Genomic DNA, 13582 nt, shown 5'->3' on the forward strand with positions numbered 1-13582 from the left:
TCCCAGAAGAGGGAGCAGACTCTGTGCAGCCAACGCGTGGGGAGCCATCCCTCCCTCTGGGCAGGAGAGCAGAGCCTCAGCCCTGCCCCGGGCTCTGCAGAGGCCAGAGGGGCCTCAGCACACTGAGGGGCTTCACAACTGGCCCAGGGACCAAGGCCGTGACACGCCCCAGCTACAGGGGGTAACTCCGGCCAGGGGCCATAAGCAGGCACAAAGATGCCAGGGGGAAAAGCCCTGCCCTGCTTACAGGGCGGGCTGGGGGTCGGGAAAAGCCCTGCCCTGCTTACAGGGCGGGCTGGGGGTCGGGAAAAGCCCTGCCCTGCTTACAGGGCGGGCTGGGGGTCGGGAAAAGCCCTGCCCTGCTTACAGGGCGGGCTGGGGGTCGGGAGAGCTCCGTTTCTCCCCTCGGGTGCGGAGACGGGGGCTCTCACCCTCCTTACAGGGTTGCCCCCCTCTCCAGGCAGCCAAAGGAGCGCCATGGCCAAAGGCCAGCAAAGCAAAGCAAAGGAAAGCAAAGACCCAGCCCTGCTTACAGGGTGGTCGCCCAGCGCAAAGCCGGCCGGGGCAGCCTGAAGGTGCCCGCCGGATGCTTACGGATCCCTGCCCAGGGGGTGCCAGGGATGTGCCTTTGCCCAGAGGGTCTCTGTCGTGCCCCCTCTTGAGCTCGACGCTGCTGCTTGTCTTCTTCGCTCTTGCCTCCAAGTTCCACTGCTGTCTCTTCTTTCTTCTCCGACGGCTTCTGCCAAGGCAGGAGCACACAGCTGAGCCTGAGAAACACCAGCTCCTCCCCAAGAAGGAAACCCGGTCCCTACCCCCCCAGAGGGAGATCTCCAAGCCACTACCCACCCACAGGCCCCCCCAGCTCCACAAACCCCTCCAAACTTCATATGGGTTAGGGCAGCAGCAGCAGCTGCAGGGGCTGTGACGGGGGGGCAATGGATGGACTGCTGTTGCTGGCTCATGGGGGTCCAGTAACTCTCTTTGGCTGCTCAGCGGCCGTGAGACTTCTGCAGAACAGTGGACACAGCCATCTTACTCCTGTCATGTGGCCTAAGTGAAAGTGCCTCTTCTGTCACCACCAGTTCAACCAACAGACAACAAATGCACGACAGTTAAAACACCACCGTTGCACTCCTACCAAGAAACCAACCCACAGCCCTCGCCAGCCTCGGAACAGCTTCTACGCCCAAGACGGCCTGATGGAGGAGGAAAATTAGAAATTGATAACCTAGAAATCTTAGCCAAGCTGTGGCAAACTGAACTCAGGAAGACAAGAGAACCAAAAAGAAGACAAGCAGTTTTGGATCCTGCAGAAGAGGAAGGACAGCAAACATGGCTACAACTACTACTTCAGCTCGAAGAAGACAATACAGACCGGGAAAGCACACAAAACATATTCCTGCCCAAGCTGAGACCATGAGTGAAGTCAAAGCTACCAATGTTAAAATGGATAATATATATATTGGCTACGTTGCTAACAATAGCAGCTGTTGGTTTTATGCTGCAGGAATTTCAGCTGGAACAACACAATCCACCTACTGACACAACCAACAATCTAAAGGTAACATTGCAAAACACAGGAGACATACAGCTATCAGCTACCATATTTAACTTACTAAGTCACAAAAGGACAACTTTACTAATTGACAAATTATCTACTATTATAAAATGTTCTTTTGTGTTACAGGGGGGAAGAATAGTAATACTAGGAGGGGCCCTAAATTGAGTATTTACTTCTCACTATTTTAAAATGCTGTTAGACAGTATGCCATACACAACATGGAAAGCCAAACCTAAACAAGTAGCAAAGAAACAACCAATTACAATTTCAACTGCAGAAACACGTAATGCTTTACACACAGTCACTGCAAAAGCCTTGATAAAGCAAAACAAACAAATCCCTCAGACAACACAAGCCCAAAGATGCCCCACAAGGCTGCAACATACAGCAATACACACCTCCAAATCCATTCAAAACACAAACATGCATAAATTGGCCTATACCCAAATTAAACAATTAGAATGAGAGGCAAAGACAGGAATATCAAACATTTTTAACAACAGAACACATGTAACCTCACAATGGCTCTTAAAAAACATCCAAACCTGTTTAACAAGTTTTCTTAAACCAGCACCCCAAAACCAAAACAGAGACATCATAACCAGCAACAGCCCAGACATGAACCCTGTTTTCATTGGCCCCACTGAAAGCACTCATTCTGTAGAACAGAGGCTGCCTCAGTCAAAGAGGAAGTCAATTAACAGCTGATTTGTCCCAAAGGCAGTTTCATTGCAGCTAAACCCACAAGTGGCCCAAGAAACAAACAGCCCTAAATCCGTGATACAGTGGCCTTTCCTTAAAACAGAGGTGAGGCATTTAAACACAATAGAGAACCATATAAACACAGCCTTGCTACGTACAAAAACCCTTTCACTAATCTATCAGTCTCTCAAACCTAGAGAAAGATGGATTTTCATACTTTCTACCTCTGTCTCAGAGTGCAGAAAGATTAGAATTTCTGAAAACCAAGATTTTACAAGTGACTTTTTAGTTACAGAAAAGGATAAAAAACACTTCTTGCATAATTGCCTTTGCAAAAAAAGAAATAATGTGCTGCCCCTCAAACATAATAACAATGGTTTACTTCTTAACAACTGGGTGGAATTAGATTCTGTCATCTTCTACCACTATTGCTGTTCCTATAAAAGCTTTCCTACTAACTCTTTGGCTAAACAAACAAGTGACTTGCCTTTTGGTGAGGAAAACGACAAGCAAACCCCTCTCATCTCTCACTCAAAATCTCCTTTCTTACATAATATGGGAAAAAGAAAGCAAACCACAGCAAACTAAAATGTTATTAACTATTCACTCATACCACTGCATTTTACATTTTCAAGAAAATATAAACTTTACTTCTAACATTTGTGGTTTTTTCTTTTTTGTTTTCAAATCAGTTGTCTTAAAAGTACTGTAAATTGTTTTCTTAACAATAGAGATAAAAGGTAGAAAATAGTTTAAAAACATTTACACACGGAATAAAATTTAGCATCTCACCATTTTAAAGCCCAATATATTCATTAATTCACATTTTTTAAATATAAAACTGGTTGATACAAAACTTTCATTAGGTTTAGCAGTTTCATATTCTTCTAGCTATGCTAAAGAATGCAAGATAAACCTTTTATCAATCAGCAAACACAACTGCTACACATATTATAAAAACTGGAGCAATATAAGGAATTTACTAGGGAGATAAGTTTGAATTAAATAAATTTACCCACAGGTTGTGTCAGCATAGATTGCATGCTGATTACCAATCAATTGCTGGACTCAAGATGAAAAAGAAGATTTGAAACCTTCTGTTTATAGTGTAAGGAGAGAGAAAAATTCTCTTTGCTGCCTAAAAGCCTTTCACTATGTAAATTGGTGTAATTTTATTTTAACCAAAAACATTTATCTCCACAAAGCCAGAACACTACAGCTTTAAAAATTTTTTCCCTATTTTTTTATTAATTTCCCAGTAGGTTTATTTGAATTATTAAAAATAAAAGTTATTAGAAGTTATTAAATTCTCAAATACATCCACACACATGCAATTATCATAACAATGTTATTCAAATAATAAGTATAGAATCTTAAACATCCCCATATTTGTTACATTCAAACATTCTCAAAACATTTTGCAGTCACAGAACAACATACCTAATGTCAACAAGAGTGCAAAATAGCTGCTTGGAAATTACAACTACCTGAGGGACTGAATTAAACGTGGTTCCAGTTGCTCTGATATTATTAAGAAATGGGGACTGTAAAACATCCCAAACAAAATTTAACAGGACCAACAATGGAATCTCCAATACAAAGAAAACCACACAACGAAAGATGATCCTTAAAGCCTTCAGCCGAAAAGCAAAAGACACCATAACATGGAGTGACTCACTGCTATTGCTTCAAAAACTACACATTCACCTGATCCTCACATCTGTTCCTGCCCACTTTTCATCTCAAATAGGCTGAACTGTTATTAACATGTTTGCCAGGATTGTTTGTAAAAGTAAAGAATGACTACAAAAAATAAGTAAATGGGACACTGAGACCATCTACATCTGGACAAACTAAAGAAGACAATGTAGCAATAAGGTACAAACCGTGGACGGGGACTCTATAGAAGTTTTACAAGTTACTCATATACACAAGACATTTAAATTGTTTTGTAATTAACCTATGAATGTTATAATTGATTCATGCTATGCTACTTTCACATCTCGAAGCCTCCTTCCTTCGAGATTTCACCAACCCTCATGTACCTAGAAAAATACACACCACATAATTCCTTGGTAATCACACAAAATCCAACTCTTACATAAAACACATCCATTCACACACATTCCAGATAGAATAATACAACACACACTAGAAAAAGGCAAAAGATACTACCAAATACTAATTTGTTTTGCAATTTCAAAACTCCCAAAAACCATAAACACAAACAATGATCCTGTATGTTATTCAACAAAAGCTGAAACACATCTCCCAAATCAGAAGATATTCCATTCCACAAACATGCCGCTCTCACCCACAGAACAATTGTAAAAAGAGCACACTGCACACTCAAAGAAATGCTTCAAAGGCAAAAAAGAAGGGAGTTGGTATATAGCCCCCAGGAAAGCTTATGGAAAGCATCATATGTTCTAAATTTCTTAAACTGTGATGATACTACCATAGCAGATATGAATACCAACATAAAACTCAAATACTTTCATCTTCCAAAGCACCAGTTATGATTAAAAATCTAATATTCTAATATCTAGGCAATGGTCAGAACCAGTAGATCTCAGAACTTGAGGGAGGATATATGCCTGTGTATCCAAGGGTACCAAATTACAAAGGATGCCTTTTAAATGTGTCAGGTCTTATATATACCCTACCCCACAACAGAAACAATCACCAGAAAAAATGAGTGAAGAAATTGGATTTGAAGAAACATAACCAACAATAGTAAAAGGAACACGCCACACATTGAGAAACATGCTATAAAAACAGAAAAAAGGGGGGAAAGAGATATGGGTCTGGTCTCTATATGTGTAAATCTACATTAACACTTCTTCAAAACAGGAACAAGCACAAAGAAGCAATAAATAAACAGAACCAAAAGAAGCACACAAACAGTAACCAATACAAACCCAAAATTCCATGATTCAAACACAATAAAGGGTTTAAGAATGCATGTGTGAGGAGAGAATGAAACAGTGGCCACAGGAATGTTAATGAGAAAGTTGAGTGGAGATATGTGTGTGTGTGAAAGCAAATACACTTTACAGCAAGATATCTTAAACACTCATTCAACAACACTACCTCAAACACAACATCTACAACCCAACACATTTCCCTTTCAAATAAAGATGATGCCTTTACCCAATCACACAAAATTACCCTCAGATAAAAGATTCTACACATCTACAAACCCTGAGTAATTCAAGGTTGCTTGAATATTGCACAAACCAATAAAGTTGTAAACAGCTCAATAAAGGCCTTGTGATGATAGGCCCTGGTTTTTATAAACAGTTAAGATAAGATTGGTTACATTAAGGATGTTTAAAAAATGTATTGTTTTACAATTTGTTAATTATTCAGAGAAAGGGAGATGTGGCAAGGAATTATGGGAGTTGTAGTTTTCCACGTTCTCACACATGCTCAATCAATACTTTATTGTCATTGTTTGGAAAATCATGTGACATGTTTAAGCACTGTATTTAAACCAAACTGTTTTGTAATAAACCTTAATTCTGCCCTGGCACTTGATTTTGTCACCGGCAAGGTTTGTGCCTTATTCACCACCTTAATCACACTTCACCTCACTCACACTTTACCTGAGATCTTCCCTCAAAACATCCCCTGCACATGCTTTCCAAGTTCCCTCAGCTTTACCTCTGTGAAACTCTTAGTCCCCTCTGTGTTACCTCACCAAGGGTGACGGAGTTCAAGAAGCTTTTTCCTCAATAACTCCTCTGAAACACTCTGTATTACCTCTAACAGCCCAGTCTGCCTTACTGCGACTCCACAAACTTTTATCGAGCTTCGCTAAAGCGCCTTTCACCCGCGCCCGCCTCACGGACGGGGGAGCGCCGGGACACTGCGGCTGAGGGGGCTGAGGGGGGCTGAGGGGGGCTGAGGGGAGGGCGGGAAAAGCCGCGCACCGGCGACCGACCCGCCCCGCCTCGTCTCCCTCAGGGCACCCTCAGGGATCCTCGGTGACCCTTCGGAGCACCCTTTTCGCCCTGTGTTCCTCACAGCCCCTAAAAGGACACAGGAGACACCAGCGTAGCCCTCGGGGCACCCTCTTCCCCCTCAGAGATCCTCAGGGACACACCGGGCACCCGCCTCCCCCCTCAGCAACATGTGGGAAACCTGCCTCCCCCTCAGTAACACATAGCACATCCTCCTTCCCCTCAGTGATACCGGGGGCACCAGCCTCCTTCTCTTGTGACCCTCAAAACCCCTCAGTGACACTCAGGACACCACATATTTCAACCCCCAAAATATCCCCGACTCAACTTTTCCCTCCAAGATTTTCAGTCTGTCCCTCACACTTTACCCTGAGATCTTCCCTCAAAACATCCCCTGCATGTGCTTTCCAAGTTCCCTCAGCTTTACGTCTGGGAAACTCTCAGTCCCCTCTGTGTTACCTCACAAAGGGTGATGGAGTCCAAGGAGCTTTTCGCTCAGTAACTCCACTGAAACACCCTGCTGCCCGCCTGACACCCTTGCTCAACACTCTGTATTACCTCTGTAATAGCCCAAAATCTGCTCTAGGGCGACTCCACAACCTTTTGTCGAGCTTCTCTAAAGCGCCTTTCACCTGCTCCCGTCCCACAGACCGGGGCAGGAGCGGGACACCGAGGCTGAGGGGAGGGCGGGAAAAGCAGCGCAGCAGCAGCGACCAACCTGCCCTTGCTCTGCCCCCCCCCCCCCCCCCCCCCCCGTCTCGTCTCCCTCAGGGCACCCTCAGGGCCCCTCGGTGACCCTTCGGAGCACCTTTTTTGCCCTGTGTCCCTCACAGCCCCTAAATGGACACAGGAGACACTCACCCCTCGGGGCACCCTCTTCGCCCTCAGAGATCCTCCGGGACACACCGGGCACGCGCCTCCCCCCTCAGCAGCACGCGGGAAACCTGCCTCCCCCTCAGGGACCCAGAGAACACTCTCTTCCCCCTCAGTGAAACTCGGGACACCCGACTCCCTCTCAGTGACTCTCACAGCCTCTCAGGGACACACAAAGTACCCACCACCCCCTCAGTGACACAGATGGCTCCCACCTGCCTGGGATAATTTTTTTTTTTTTTTCAAATGACCCAGTTGGGATCATTCACACCTGAAAGTCCTTAAGGAAAATACGTTTGGCTGAGGCACTTCACATACACTAACCACCTTTTGAAAGGAATTTTGTAATGCTGAGGAAATTACAGAAGCATGAAACCTGTGAATAACTTAGGAGTGTTTTAAAAGGATTTGTAGTTAATGGGCCTGTTAACCTGATATGATCCAGGTGAAATAGTGGAAAAAGGCAAAGGATTTCAGTGATAAAGAATTAAATTATAAGAATACAATTAATTTATGGAAAATAGGCCTGATTTAACTCCTTGAGAGATTACAGATGTAATCCTACTGTGGAGATGTCATATGCTTTAACTGTTAGAAGGCATCCAGCAAGCTCAATATGCTACTGCTCATTTAAAATAGCTGGCACTGTAGCACACACAGTCTGGAACTGATGGGTGAGAAAAATAATGCCGGTGAGAAATAATCATCCAGTGAGGCTGTTTAAAATTGTGTCTTCCAAAGGAAAGCAGCACTCAAAGGAAAGTGATGCCAGTTTTATGCATCACCTGGATTTAAATATAAAATCACCATGGACAAAATATGCAGAGGACACAGAGATTTGACAGCATGACAGATAAAGATGCTGAAGTCAGAGTAGTTTGGTAAACAGAACAAACCCATGCAGTTAGCTGCTGTTTTAATATATTCACATGCAGAGCTGTATGTCTGAAAAAAAAATAAAATTTGTAAGTATGGAGGGGAGGACAGTATCCTTGAAAACAGCAACTTTGAAAAGTGCTTATAAATCATCTTGAACAACTGAGTCAACACACACTTCTAATGTGATGTGTGAGGTAAATTGGATTAACAAGAATTTTTAAATCTATTCAGAAAGGCAGTGTGTAGGAGTAGGAAGGCAATTTTTTGTTTATATAAGCACTGATGAAGCCAGTACTAGAATACTGCTTACAAGTCAGGTGTTAAATGTTTCTAACAGTGGAAGGAATGAAGAAGGTGTAAAAAGAAAGCCATAAAGATTACCTGAATGCTGGAAAAAAAGCCTTACTGTGAAGGACAGAATGAATGCAATTCGCTAAGCTTATCAAAAAGAGTTTGAAAAGTAACTTGATTGTAGCAGAGAAGTACTAACACACAGAGAACATACCATGTATTAAAAGGCTTTTTAACCTCAGGGAAGAGAATATAAGGAAAAACAAGGACTATGAGCCACAGCCAACACATTCAAACTATCAGCTAGACAAAGATCAGCATGTCAATTAGTGAGCTGAACAGGTGTGATGCATCTCCACACTTGGAATCTTAAAACTGAAGCTGTGGTTTTTTCCATCATGTGGGGAGTTGCCTGGCTAAATTATTGGTCTCAGACTCAGAAAATAGTGCTTCCTCCTTGTATGCAATGTAGTTTAGTATATTTCCTCACTGTGTGATATTTAGTATATTTTTACAGACAAAATTTATTTAGTCTATTTTACACAGGATGGTCTGAGAGAAAAATCAACACTAGTACTTTAATGGTAATATATCCAACATAATTATGTATAAAAGTGAAGAAAAATGAAGCATGTAGCAGTAGCAAAAAGTGTTTTCTGATTATAAAGTAAAAATTGTCATACGAGAGGGAAGATTTTTTTCTTAACATGAAAACCCCACTAGATGGCACTGTAACATCCCCTTAGAAATGTTCTCACTTTGACCGACAACCTGATTATCCATTTTTAATCAAGACTAAAAGAATTTATGAACCAGAGTATGAAGAATCCAAGGGACATAAAATTCTGATATTATACAGGATGGGTTTTCTTTCTGTTTACTGTACACGATCTACTCTTCATTGTGTAGTTTATGATTATCTTCATTACCTTTATGCACTTAAATATTTGGAGACTTTGTTTAAGGGAACTTAATCAGTACCAAATTATATCAAATGCTCCTTAGAATATGGAACTGAACACCATTCCAATCCATAGTTTGATTGCTGGCTAAGCTTTGTTATCTTCCTGCTAGACTAAATTTAGTTGAATAAATTACAGCAACTCCTTCTTTTAAAGTGAAATAGAGGCTATGAGCTCCTCTCTCAGTAGGACATAGCATCAAAAATGCTTGGAAGTTCATTAATACACAGTAGCAGGAATTATTGTTTCAGTAAAACCCAAGAAATACCCTGTGTATTTATAAAGACTCTTTTCTAGGATTTCATCTGTATAATAAATTATTTACAGGTAAAATTGATAACTTGAAAGCTACTTCTTCCAGACAAGATGCTGCCTTTAAATACTCAAGGCATTAAGTAGGAAGAAAGGAATCAGCTCCCACTCCACATTTCCCTCGAATCTTTTAAGACCCTCAGCTATTCAGGCTGCCCTGTTTGTGGGAGTTACCACATGAATGGTGAAACTGCTAAAATCAGGGAATTACTGTATAGGTCTGGTTGAAGAAACGCAGAGGGTCTGTACTGTAGTGTAACACACCCAGTGTCTCAAAATTGAAAGTATTAGGCTTTCTGATATAATTTTAGTAAAAAAAATAAAGGAAATACAAACCTCCTGCAGATGACAATCTCATGTTGAAAATGCATTCAGACCCTACACATAGCAAGGTGACTGTAAGTGTCTGGATGTGCTTTGAGTTTGGCCCTTCAGAGAATCAGAGCTGGCATGTCCCCTCCTTGGAACTCAGAGTCTTTAAGTGTCTTTGACAGTTTAGGCTTTCAGAGGTTTATTAGTGAGCCAGGTGAAAACTGTGCTGCAGAAGAAGGTACTGCTAAATGTAATTGTTTTTTAAGCCCAGTATATAGATGCTTAGCTACACAAAGGGCTACTAACAGCAGCCTGGTGTAGAATATAAAAAATGCATCTAAAAACTTGATAAAATCAGCCCCAAAAATTCACCAACTAAAGTACGAAATCATTACAAAAGTCAGTTGAATACGGGGCTGAAAAATCCTAAGCAGAAAAATAGAAATGATGGGAATTTGGAAGGTTGGGCTATCACTGCAATGTGAGCACTACACATCAGCTGCAATCAATAAAGGAAGCAGAGCTACTACTTGCTCAAGTACTCTATTGACAAGCGAGACATAGGTCATTAGACATGGAGTGTGATCCTTTACCCAGCTGCCATACTGTAGTACCACATTTCAGTTCAGAGCAGGGAACTGGAACTATTTTCCTAGTCCTCTTTACCCAGTATCAGTTAATTGCACTGTCATCCTTGGCTGCTAAACCCGCTATCTTTCTCATGGAGATCACCTGGAGGTTTTTTCACTTACCATAAGCTTCAGGACAGGCCCTTCTCTCTTACTTCTGCTCAGTCAGTGGGAAAATCCTCTCTTGTGTCACAAACCACTATCAAACTGAAGATGACTGTCTTAAGGCAGTTGGTTCACTCTCCACCTGAGCGAGAGTACTGAGTTAGGATGAGTTTAAACCTGCACCAGCATGACAATATAGAGAGATGCCCATTGTTTCATCCAAATTCATTTAGATTGGCTGGTATGGTATCACAGCAGAAAGCAGCCAAACAGGTACACACAGATGCACACACAGAGCTCCTCAAAATTCTGATGTATTTAACTGTCATGATATAATAAGACATAACACTCCACATTCGATTGAATCTGCAGCAGAAATGCAGTGAATGGAAAATCCAAAAGCAGAGCTCTTTTCTCTGTCAAAGGACAAGGGGGATCTGCTACAAATAAGCAGTGGTGCTGGTCAGGCACCTTTAACTAGGGAGACAGTGCTGAAACATGCCTTCTCTTTCTGGTCCTCCCTTGCTACCCCTTCTTTTAGGATCTGTGCTCTCTGGTTCCCCACTGCACCTTTGTGGCAGGGGTTGGCCTTGCAGGTACTTTTCTCATCCATTTTGACCTATGCATGTAATTTAGTTACAGGTTTTAAAAAGAAATATCCCTTTCCCTTGGTGTCTAATTTTTTTAGATTAGTCAACTGCCAAACTGCCAAGCTCTTTGCAGGCAACCAGCTCTGTAGCTGAAGACTGAGGACCCCATAAGCCAGGTCAGCTGAACAAGGATATGTGACCTCAATTGATATATTTGCCCCATGTCATACACATGAAATTTTTCTCACTGACTCTGTCATTCAGTTACAGATACTTTTTTTTTTTTTTAATGACTTATTCTTCTTTTTTCTTGCTGTTTTTCATTTTATGGCCCTACTTTGTCACTATCAGCAACTCAGTCATATCTATGTCAACCAATTAGAGATAATTCATGTTGGTACTGTTGCATTAGCTAATGTAATTTCATTCTGTGGTCAGGTATTGTAGTGGTTTTCTTGTTAGTCTTTGAAACAGCTGTTAATACTAATGAATAAAATAATATGAAAATGTGGTAGCTGTGGTGTCATATGTAAGCCTGAGGTAAAACTGCACTTCGACAAGTTCTTTTGTGAAGGAGACAGGACTTGATGCTTGCCAGATCTCTTAAAAGGCAAATTTAGTAATCTAAAGTATTTATCTCTCTTCACACACAGGGGAGTTTTATCTGTTGCTCCTAAGAAGAAACTGTTCCCAGGTCCAATACAGAAGCATAGCTGGTTTTCCTGAAGCCTTTTTTCCCCCCATCTAGAATAATAATGTTTTGCTTGGACCATCTTCCTCTTTCTCACTAGTTGTTTCAAGTATTTCTATGGCTCTAATTCATCTTTTTTTTTTTCTCATAAGACAGTACAAATACATCCTCTGAGGTTCTGTTAGATTCTCATATGCAAGGTATATAATATAAAACCTTAAAAATATATTCTTATTATGTCATCTATGAAACAATTCATTTATTCATAATAACTCTGTGTGTATTTGCTTGGTAATCTGGCAACATTTTTTAACATATTTATCAAACATCACAGAGGATTTGGTTCTTTTGCAGTCATTATTTAAAAGATTACTCATCCCCAGTTTGAGAATTTGAAAGAAAATCTACAAAACACAAATTTTTGCTTAATTTTTAGTTTGGTCTTCCAAAATAGAAGTACTATATTCGTCCAGAATTAGATTATTTTTAAGATGGTGGCAACAAATGTATTTTTATACTTAGAGAAATTAGTATGTTTTACATTCGCCCTGCAACAGCTGGTTTAGTCTGGCATTATACTTTTTTCCAGAGCTGTTGAGGGATTTCTTTAGCCCAATAGGATTTGTATTGATTTCTGTTGCACTTTTTTTAGTGGTCCTTATTTTTGGAGTTTTTTCTCTTATATTGATTCTGAAAGCTCCAGCCATTTGGGTTATTACAAATTTTGCTATATTTATGCTGTAGTTCTACTACAATAATCAAGAAGTCAGACCTTCACAGACTTTCATGCACACACACACAACATAAAAAAACCACACACACACACAACTGAACTTGCAACTGGAACTCTACGTTTGAATAAACATGAATATTTAAATTGTTAATAAAACATCTTTTGCAGTTTTATGTGTGACAAAGACCCTCTGTAGCTTGAAGAGCTCTGGGTGTAGAAAAACTAGTGAAGAGCAACTACCTTTCCCACCCTCAGGTGAGAAGCACATTGAAGAATATCTGCATGCAGAGGAGATGGGAGGAGATGATGCCCACAGAGTGGACTGAGGCTGAGCAGAGTGAATGTTTTTACATGGTCTGGTTCTAAGCATCTGAATGATAAAGTCAGTTCCTACTGTGGGTTGGGAACTGCTGTAGCAGTTATACATCCTACATGCTTGAAAGAATAGGGATCCTGATTCAATTCAAATTCTTCACCATTCTCTAGAAACGTGGACTTTTCATTTAGCACAAGGTTTTACCTTTGCTCTCAGGTGCTGAATTTAGCACTCAGTATTTGGTGAGTTGTGGGAGAGGAAGAAAAGAAGATTTTCTCATGTAATCAGAAAGCAAGCACTAAGAAATGGACTGGCTTAACACCAGTGGAGGCATCCACAGCTCAGTAGTTTGGGAACTATTCTGGACTGTCAAGCAGCATTGCTGGAGCTGAGCAGTTTCAGAGAGCTCGTTGTGGAATTGCATTGTTGAGTCATAAACTAAACAGTTGTAGCTCCTGTTAAGATTTTCTGATTGTAATACCATTCCCTTTAGAAATGGAAGACCATTCATTTGAAAAAATAATACATAAAGGACAGAGCCAGTAATACAGGAGCTGAGCTTTGTGTGTAGTGGACCATGCACTGGGATCCATGGGCCACAAACAAGAAGATAAAGATGGATGGCTGTTGAACTTGAGGATAAAACACAGTCCCCCCATCA

At 41.2% G+C, this 13582-nt stretch overlaps 1 protein-coding gene across 9 annotated transcripts in view; it reads right to left on the reverse strand.

Moving 5' to 3' along the window:
- CCDC172 (coiled-coil domain containing 172) overlaps positions 1–13582 on the reverse strand; it is a 47190-nt gene that overhangs the window by 14055 nt on the left and 19553 nt on the right. For 8 of the 9 annotated variants that reach the window (XR_007906876.1, XR_007906871.1, XR_007906878.1 and 5 more), the window contains exon 7: positions 10610–10733. The gene's annotated coding sequence lies outside the window, so the exon portion shown is untranslated. Of the gene's footprint in view, positions 1–29; positions 740–10609; positions 10734–13582 lie in introns of those variants that run through there. The other variant, XR_007906874.1, reaches the window with a different exon arrangement.

This window comes from Manacus candei, unplaced genomic scaffold (assembly GCF_025592945.1).
Source record: "Manacus candei isolate 608988 ecotype Guabito, Panama unplaced genomic scaffold, ASM2559294v1 h1tg000050l, whole genome shotgun sequence".
Taxonomy (NCBI): Eukaryota; Metazoa; Chordata; class Aves; order Passeriformes; family Pipridae; genus Manacus; species Manacus candei.